This window comes from Lemur catta, chromosome 13, assembly GCF_020740605.2.
Source record: "Lemur catta isolate mLemCat1 chromosome 13, mLemCat1.pri, whole genome shotgun sequence".
Lineage (NCBI taxonomy): Eukaryota > Metazoa > Chordata > Mammalia > Primates > Lemuridae > Lemur > Lemur catta.
Genome location: NC_059140.1, coordinates 76,929,088 through 76,939,155, shown reverse-complemented (window position 1 = coordinate 76,939,155; position 10,068 = coordinate 76,929,088).

The window sequence follows — 10,068 nt, the reverse complement described above, 5'->3', positions numbered from 1 at the left end:
TAACAAAAAAGAAAGATTGACTTTCTTAGGATGCTTTGTTCTCTAGATAAGGAAGATGTTCCTTTCTGGAAATGTGCAAGACTCTTCCAGTGTTGCGTGGTCCTATCGGGGAGTCCCAAGAAGGGAGATTCACTGATTCACTGATTTTTTTTTTTTTTTAAGTAGACCCCAGTCACTTCTGTAAAATCAAAGTCCCTGAATGACATGAAATAGCAAATCAACATTTAAAGAACTTTTCCTTTTCATGAGAGAAAATTATTTCTTTTTTCCACTGATACAAACAGATTTTAAAAGCAGCCTGTTCAATAAAATCACCCAAATGTACTCTTAAGTGTGTGCCCGGGCTCTTCAAACCTCGGGGAGGGATGAAGGATAATGTACTAATAATGTAATGTATCAGAGGGGCAATTCATAAAATATTTATCTTAAAGCAGAAAATGTGTCTGTCTGCCTTGCTCATTTATAAAATAATAGTTTAGGGGAATTAGGTATCAGCTAAATCCCTTAGTCAATGTAGTTGGCTTCACCCAGAGTCCATTAGACCAGGTTATATATCTGCTAAGGAAGACGCAGCCTGTCAGTGGTGCATAATGGATCATGAAAGATAAATGGAATTAGGCAATTGAATAATTACAGTGGTGCCCACCAAAGCTGCTCTAAGTAAAGGGCTGCACAGATTTCCATTAGAAACCTCCATTTCAATGGTTAGAAATCCATCTAGAAAAATTTGGCTGAGGCTGAAAGTTAGTGCCAGGTGGAGAACTGGGCTGGGGGGAGAAATATCCCCAGAGAGCACCCTGGTACTCAAAGGCTGATGTTGGGTGACTTAGGAGACATGATTCTGAAGCAACTGAGCCACACACCGATCCCCCATCTAAGTAAGTCTCCCAAGCACAAAAGCACTAGATTTGATGGAATCAAACATTGCCCAGCTGGGGAGATGTTGTTATGTCTGATCTGCTCCTCTGTGTCCAGGCTTGGAGCACACAGACTACACTGCGAATGGTGTGTGCTGGGATTGTGCAGTGTACAATCTACACAACTGTGCTCAGCCACCCTTCAAGGGCCACATCCCCAACACCTAGCACAGTGCATGGCACATAAGAGTTGCTCAACGATGATATCTGACTCAGAAACAAACAAATTACTACAACCTTTATTGAATTCAGTGAGAAGCAAGAGGAGATAAATTGCAAATGCAAATAAACCCAGGCCTGGCAGACAAGGTTAGAAGAATAGCTGTAGCTTTGTGCAGATGCCTTATGAGAAGAAAATAAAATCTTTGGGCCATTTTAAAGAACCTAGACAAAATTTCTGTACACAGCCGTGCAGCCACCACTCACCTGGGCCAAGAAACACATCTCAGCAGGGCCCCAGAAGTCGTATCTTCTATATTGCCTCCTAGTATCTGGTCTCTAAAGTTTTAGAAAAGGTTTATTGCAAAAAAATGAGTAAGGAGGTTCATGCATCTGGGCCACCTGTGCATTCGTGCACCCAGGGGCCACCAGGACACAAATTCTCTCGGAGGCCCGTCCGCTCTTTGGGGCCCCTTCATCCCGCACAACCCAGAGGCATTAATCTGAGTGCCAAAGCCCTGCACTACTTTGGACAGCTCTGGTCCCACCCCGTCATTTTTCAAATGTGGAAACTATTAAGGAGATTAGTACTAAAGATGACGAGGCTTCTTGTGCACTTGTTTCAAGACTTTCCCCCTGAAAGTAAATCAGCAAAGTCTAGGGGAGAAAACTCCAAGTTTTAATATACTTTATTATTTATTGATCGCTCCTTTGTTCTTCATCCATTGTTAGGGGTCTGTCAGGGTGTCTTTTAGTCACTCCAAGCAGAAGGAAGTCACAGAAGGGATTGTGGCCTGATTAAGAATGTGGTTAAGAATCCCATATGGGTCAGGGATTATCTGCTATAAACTTTTCAGAATCTCCTTTCAGCAAGATCCTTATAAATCCATCCTGCTCCGTGGCTGGTGCCCGTTTCCGGGCATTTTCCCTGTCGCTAGTGTCCCGTGCAAATGCTCGCTGCTCTCTGATGTTATGGTGGGAGCTCCAGGCTGTGTCTGGCTCGGGAGAGTTTCCAGGGATGAGCCCAGCACAGGAGCCCATGTCCCCAACGCAGGCGGCATCCTCACCCTGAACAGACAGGTGGTGTCACGTGCGGGTCGGGTTTATCTCCTCCTGGGCCCAATCCCCCCTCAAAGCTTCGTGCCCAAACACCTCCGTCCCTGGGTGCCAGCAATGTGCCTTCCATCTTTATTCCTGTACTTCTGTCTTCCTAATGATCCCCAACTGGACTAACTCAAGGACACTGGAACTGAAATTCTCACCATTGCCGGAAGAGTGGGTAACAAAGGCTTGAGTGTCCCCTAAAAGTAGAATGACAGTCTCGACTCATATATTTGTGTCTCTCTAGAACGGGCTGGACGCAGCCCCATTTGCTTCTGTGCCCCTGGCTCCGGTGGCCATCGGTCCTGCCACTCGTTGGGGTCTCTGGGCCGTCGTCTGAGACTCCCAGACAGCTCCTGAGGTCTGCCTGGGCGCGGAGCGGCAGGCCTGGCCACGCACCGCCTGGGGCGGCATCAGAGCCACAGGGTGCTCGGCCGTTACCCTCAGCACAGCTTCGGTAACAGCAGAGCCAGGTGCTAACGGCAGATGCTGCTCCTGGATGAGGGGTCACCCATACCACACCTTCCCCTGACCCTGGCTTTCCACTGAGGGGGACACATGCATGAGACACACACAGGGGCAGAGAACAAGCACAGGTAACCGTAAAAATAACTCCTTACATCTATACACTTCTTTTGAGTTTACAAAGTGTGTTCACACTCTTTGTGAGGTTGGAAAGGCGGCTTGCTGTCATTATCGCGTGCCGCAGAGGAAGACAGTGAGGTCTGGAAAGGCGAGATGCTCTGCTCAGGGCCCACAGCCAGTAGGAGCAAACCCCGATTGGATCGAGGCGTTCTGGCTCCAATTGCAGTGATTTCCCTCCTCTCCCGCTGGGGAAAAGGCAAATCAAACCTGAATTCCCTCCGGCCAGATCAGTGCCTCCCCAGGTGTTTGAGCCCAAGCACGCCCTTTGCCTTGTCCTCTGAGACAGGAGACGTTACAGGCATTGCTGTGCCCCTGAAGGAAACCCCAAGCCTGCAAGTGTTCAGCGGTGTCCCAGGAGCAAGCTCCCCCTCAGGCGCCTCTTTCCGCCAGGAGTCCACTCCCACAGTTCCCAGGTTACCTCTGCAGACACAACTGAGCCTTTGTGTCGGGGACAATTTCAGGGGCTTCCCTTGAAAGGGGCCTTGAACTTCTCATTATCTCGGGGGGGGGGGGCCTGGCCAAGTTGGTGCCCCACAAATGTCTTAGGCAGTGGTGAGCTGAAACCGGGTCCTACCAGCTCCCAAAAGCCAACTGTGCACATCTCTTCTCAACTCTGCACTCAGTGACACAATGCTGGCAACCTGCAATCAGCCAAGGTGGGAATATTTACACCACGGGAATCAGCAAACTTCACACATCAGGGCTGTCCCTCTCCTGGCCCCCACAGAGGTGGTTTACCAGTTCCCCACTGGCAAGTGAAGTTCAATCCATTAATCAGAAATAAATTAGTGGAATGTCACTGTCGTGACCAACTGAACGGGGCCATGAAGCTACATCATGGTTTGTTTTGCAGTAAGGTGTGGCCAGGGAAACTCTCCATGCAGGCACACATATAAGGTGCACATATGATTCTAGAAGGTGGTGTTCCCTGCGTGCCTCTTGCAGCTGAGTAACAGAAGACAAGTTGGCTTAGCAGTGGAGGGTAATTTGCAGGCCATCACAAGAGACTCTTTGTTCAGTTGTGCTTGCACCATCATGGTGGCCACCCAGAGCCCAAGGCTAGGGAGGGGGACCAGCCAGCAGTGAGACAGCCGGGGCAGGGCTCACAGCAAACTCCCCCAGACTACTTGGCAGACTCTGAGTGCTCCAGGGTGTCATTTGTTGACGTTTGCCAGGCCAAGCAGCTGACTCCGCCCACAGGAAATCCTGTTATACCTGGCTATGGTTTGAATGTCTATCCCTTCTAAAACTCAAGTTGAAATCTAATTGTTGCTGTAACAGTATTAAGGGATGGGACTTATAAGAGGTGATTAGACCATAAGGGCTCTGCTCTCTTGAGTAGGATTAACGCTGTTATAAAAGGGTATTGCTGTTTTACTTCATGAGTTTAAAAACATTTTTTAAAAATGGTGAATTCACCCCCCTTTGCCCTTCTGTCTGCATCACCAGAGGACTAAGCAGTCCTCCCCTCTGGAGGACACAGCATTCAGGGAACCATCTTGCCAGACCTGCTGGAGCCTTGGGCTTGGATTTCTCAGCCTCCAGAACTGTGGGCCAATAAATTTCTGTTCTTTACAAATTACCCAGTCAGTGGTATTCTGTGATAGCAGCAAAAATGGACTAAGACACACCTTTGGCTCACAAAGCTTACCCTAGTCATTGGCTCCTGGGGACTTGTCAAACACATACTGCTCACAGGTAAGGAAACTGAGGCTCAGAGTGTAGGTGCCATGGTTTGGATATGGTTTGTCCCCATAAAACTCATGTTGAAATTTGATTGCCAGTGTAGCGGTGCTAGGAGGTGGGACCTTGTGGGGGGTGTTAGGGTCAGCAGGTGGACCCTCATGAATGTCTTGGTGCTGTGCTCATGGTAGTGAGTGGGTTCTCAGTCTGGTGAGACTGGATTGGTTCTCATGGGAGTGGAGATTTGGCTATTCTGAGTCCCTTTAGATTTCGTATTAGGATGGATTTTTCTGTTTCTGCAGACATGTCATCAGGATTGTGACAGAGACTGCATTGAGTCTGTAGATTGCTTTGGGTAGTATTAACATCTTAACAATATTAAGCCTTCCAACCTACGAACAGGGGATGTCTTTCCAGTTACTTATGTCTTCTTTAATTTCTTTCAGCAATATTTTGTAGTTTTCCATATATACATCTTTTGCCTCCTTGGTCAACTTTATTCCTAGGTATTTTATTCTTTTTAACGCTGCTATAAATGAAATTATTTTCCTTAATTGACTTTTTGGGTTGTTCATGGTTAGTGTCTAGAAATGCAATTGATTTTTGTGTGTTGATTTTGTGTCCGGCAACTTTGCTGAATTCTAAAATATCATTTATTTTAATTGCTTTTTAGACTTTATTCTTGTAAACTGAAGTCGGAACCCCAGTGAACACACTGGGCCATAGATTCTTTTGTCCCCCTACCTCCATATCCCAATGTCCTGATAGTCCAAAGATTTCCCAACTCACAAGGTATCTTTGCATTGCCAGCAGGTTAAAGGTCTAGTTCCAGAGTGGCTCGCTTGTCAGTGTTGCTGGTCTCGGGCCCTGCACGAGGGTTCTCTGTGCTCTGGGTCTGCAGACGAGGTTCCACTTTTTTATCTGTCCTTTACCAGCTTAGTGTCTGGGGAGAATGGTCTACCTCACTGAACGTGAGTTTTGTCACTGTCCATCTACCTGTCCTCTAAGGTGCTTTGCAGCACTAAATACCATGTGCCACATTATTTACCTTCAGAGTACACGCTGACTGAGGTATGGTTAATCATTTGTTAAATAGTTCAGTTTTTATTCCAAAGAAATACCTACTGTACGGAGTACATATGAAAAAGGTTTGCATTGTATGAATTATTTTCCCATTTGAAACCCAGAATCCCACTCAAATGGCTTTCCAACCCATATTGTACTGAAGTATCCTGTTTGTTCCATTAACTATTCACAGAGTCAACTGGGGGACCGCTGTTATTAATTTCAATGGAAAGCTAAAATGCAGTTCATTTTCTATAATTGCAGGCCCGCAGTCTAAAGAGCCAGCAAAAGCTTTTAATCTGAGGCTTTTTTAGAGGACTATGATCAGAATTGCATTGAACATCTTTTGAGGGTGCATAATTATCAAAACCTCAATAACACTGACATTCAAAGAGCCCTATACCATAGAAGCTAAACTCACATGTAAGGAACAAGGCAAATTGCCGTCTTAGTTACTCAGGGACAGAGAAATGGCCACGGGGAAGGTCGGCAGTGTTTGCACACTTTGCTTTTCGATTTTATTCCAACTAGGCGGGTCTTCATACCACACGGGAGTGGGACAGACCCACTCCCCTCATATGCGTGAGCTTTTTGTGACCTCCCCGGGGACCACCGGCTGCAAACCGTGGGGAGGCATCAGTGAGGGTGCCCCCCCCCATCCGGCCACCAGAGGGCGCTAGAACGCGGCCCAGTTAACCAAGGGGTCCCCGGGCGCGGCCGAGCAGTGGTCACCCCAGCTCCCAGGGGTCTGATGCCCAGCTCTAGTCCGTAGGGAGCCCGCTTTCCCACTGCTACCTTCTTCCCGACTGCTCATGAGTAGAAGCGTTGGTCGGGGCTGTCACCCGTTGGTCACAGTTCCATGAGAGAAAAGAACTTCTCTTCCTTAGACATTCATGATTGTCCACAGGGTGAGTTTTGCTGCTGGGAGCACCCGACACCCTTCACAGGTGCCCACCTGCCTCAGCACAGGCTGGGACCCCACAGCCTTCAAGAGGCCCGGCAAGGATCCCGGACTCCAGCTCTGGGGGCTGGACAGGCACAGAGGGGGCAAATCTACAAACCACTCTGGAGCGTCGTCACTTCCCTGGGGGGTGTGCTGGTGGGAGAGGCTGGCAGTAGGGGGTATGTGACTAAACACATCCGTGACCTGAGACATTCTCCCATTATTTCTAGAATAGATGAGAGACGATCTTTCAATAAAATCAAAGCAAAATAAAAAAGAACTTTATTTTTAACAGCTGCCTCCACTCTCACAACCTTGACATGGGCCAATTCATTGTTGCTTCTTTACCAACAGTCTCAGCCACAGATGTTTTCTCACTTAACCACTGGTGGCCAGTCTTCAGGCAGTGCAAGGAAGGTTGTTGGTGGATTCACCTTTAAACCGAAAACCTTAGAAGAAACAAGGGAATACACGTCCAAGCTTGTGAAACAGCCCACCTTCAAAGCATTATTTGCAGGTGAATGATTCAACAGAGCTCAAATGGAAATCTTTAAGTGCTTCCCACTCAGCCGCCGGAGCTGAGCCACCTTCTCCTGGTGGGAGACAAGTTCTCCGCCATCTGAGGGATGGTGTTAGGTCTCCAAGTGCTTGTCTTTTATTCTTGTATGTGAGTAAAGTTTTAGCATCTCTTACTTAGGCACTTTATAGCTACTAGCACTGTGCTTACATGTACAACTTTACTTCTAGAGATTTTGTGTTGCCACAGAAATTAATTGGTAGTATAGTTAAATGGAATAGATTTACACCATAAAATGGCAAAAGAGCTTTCTAATAAGGACCCTGAGGAGCCGAAATGTTTTCTTCAGCAGGCAGAGAAGAGAGACTTAAGAGAAAAAGCTCAATTCATGAATTCCTAGTCTGTGACCAGAACAGCAGTTCACTATGTCGGTGAAATCTATATGGTTTTATCACCAAATGTAGACAAATGGAAGAAAATCTGAATTATGAAAGATAAAATTAGGTGAAGAAGAGATCTAGAGCCTCTCACTGTGTCTTGTGCAAATGGTGCTAGATAAATTCTTGTTTAAGCAACTACATGGGAAAGAAATATATCCATCACTCGAATGCGCATGAGCATTTTTCAAGTGCTTAAGGAAACTTGCAAATAGTATACTTTAGCCTGCAGCTTAAAATACTCCACCCTCCATTTTTTCACGTTCATTTAGGATACCTATTGCCTATGTAAAATGCCTAGTTAACCTCAATTCTGTTTAAGCTTTTCAAATTCCAAATTAGTTAAGTCTGACTTAATGAGGCATTACTATACCCTAACGTGGGTGGTGGGCATGATGAATGGGGGGTGAAGTACCCTTAGAAGCTGAAATTCAGGTTAATTTCAAATTTAACTTTAACCATCCATTTACATGATTAAAGCTTCAAGCATTTGAGGAGTCATAAAGCTACAGCCCACTTTAATATACAAAAAAATGGGTATCAAGTTCTGAAGTTGTGGCAATAGAATTAGCAGACCTCAGGGTCTCTAGTGAGAAAAGAGCAACAGCTAGGATGGAGGAGGAGTTGACTATTTGAAAAATGGCCACTTTGCATCCTGAGAAAACTGAACCCTCTCAATCTGCCTTCCAGTTTTTCCTACAAAAACACGTCTCTGGATTTATAATGCAAGTTGTATTTGCTTTAGAAAAGTTGGTGACGGTGATCTTTGTTGAATTGGTCTCCCAACCCCCAGAAAATGGCAAATTGCCTTAGTGATTCCCAGACTGCTTGGAAACTGGCAATATGATGGTGACGATGCTGTTGCATCCCAGGCTTTTATGAAATCTTTCCGTCCATCTGGCCCACAACCACAACTTCTAGATTGTCCGAGTCAGTGGGTCACCATTAATCCCACTCTGCCCTTCTGTTTCCCGCATGTCCTTGTGGGATGTTGCTGTAACGTTCTGAGCTATCATGAACTGAGCTTTCGTTGGCTTTTCAGTATTTTATAGTTCAGAAACAAAATCTAACCAAACCTGAACAGTACATAACAATTATAATAATGGCTAAGTGGAGAGGAGAACAAGGCACAGTTACAACACTGGCCACCGAGTTGGACTATGAGAGGGACGGAGGTCTCGCCCCTGAGGTCCTCACACTGTGCAGAGGGAGGACGGAGCTATTGACTAAGTTGAGATTTTATGTTAAATATGCAGAAGAAAACTTCAAGGATAACTAAGTGAACAGAAAGATCTGTTCAGAAGAAACAAACATAAAACACAGAGAGTCAGGTAAATTAACATGAGATGGAAAGAAAAAATATAATAATCAAAATAATATAAATGGATAAGCCTTGGCAGAAGAAATTCCAAAAGTAGATTTAAAAAGAATCTTCTTATATGCTATTTATATATTTGTCAACATTACAATGATGAACTTTAGTTTATCACATCATTACACAGTTGAAAAGAGAAGTCACAAATTGTGAGAAGATATTTGCATGTCATAGAATCCACTAAGGATTAACATCCCAAATAATGTCTATAAATCATTAAGAGAAACACAAACAGCCCATTAGAAAATGGGCAAACAGGTTATGCACCAAAGAAAATATCTGAAAGACTAGTAAACATGGGAGAAGGTACTGGACTGCACCAGTAACCATGGAAATGTGAGTTGAAACCACAGTGAGATGCCATTTTCACCCCCTTCAGTTTGATAACACCGAACGCTGGCAAGAATGTGGATCAACAAAACTTGCCATATTACTAGTGGATAGTGGAAATGTACATTAAGATTAATCACCTTGTAAAGATGCAGCCACTCTAAGACCCAGCAACGCCACTCCTAGAACTGTGGTTTTCAGCTATCGCTGCACATTAGACTCATTGAGGAACACGCAAAACCATACAAAATTGATGCCCACATCCCACCCAGACCAACTAAATCAGCACTGGGATTCCTGACGAGCTCCCCAGGAAATTCTTATGTGCAGCCAGGATTGAATGAGAATCACTGGCTGCAGAAACTCTCCCACGTGTACAAGACTTGCTTTTGAGTACTCACAGCTGCATTGTTAATGAAAAAAAAAAAGGGAAATAACCTAAACACCCATCAGCTAAAGAATGGACATAAAATTGTCATAGCCACTGAGTATAAAACAATAAAAACTCGGGCTACATGAACACAGGAAAGAATCTTGGAGCAGAAGCAGTTAGTTGCAGAATACCATATACGCACAACATCATTTATGTGGTTTCAAAGTCCACACAATACTGTATTTGAATGGTTCATAAATATGTAGTATAGTTATGAAGAAATGAATGGGAAGGCCAGAGTGGATGCAAATGGAGAAGGAAGCTCAACAGCAGTGGCTGTGCTTTGTATTTAAGTTGGGTGGTAGGTACACAAGTGCTGTGTTATTTTTTTACAATTTTTGCGTCAGAAAAATTGTTATGAATTAAAAATAGTTGAAAAACACAAAAAGGAGACAACTCTTTTGGGAAAGTTTACTTTTACAAGAGAGTCAAGGGAGGGTTTTTTTTTTTTAAAGAAAATACG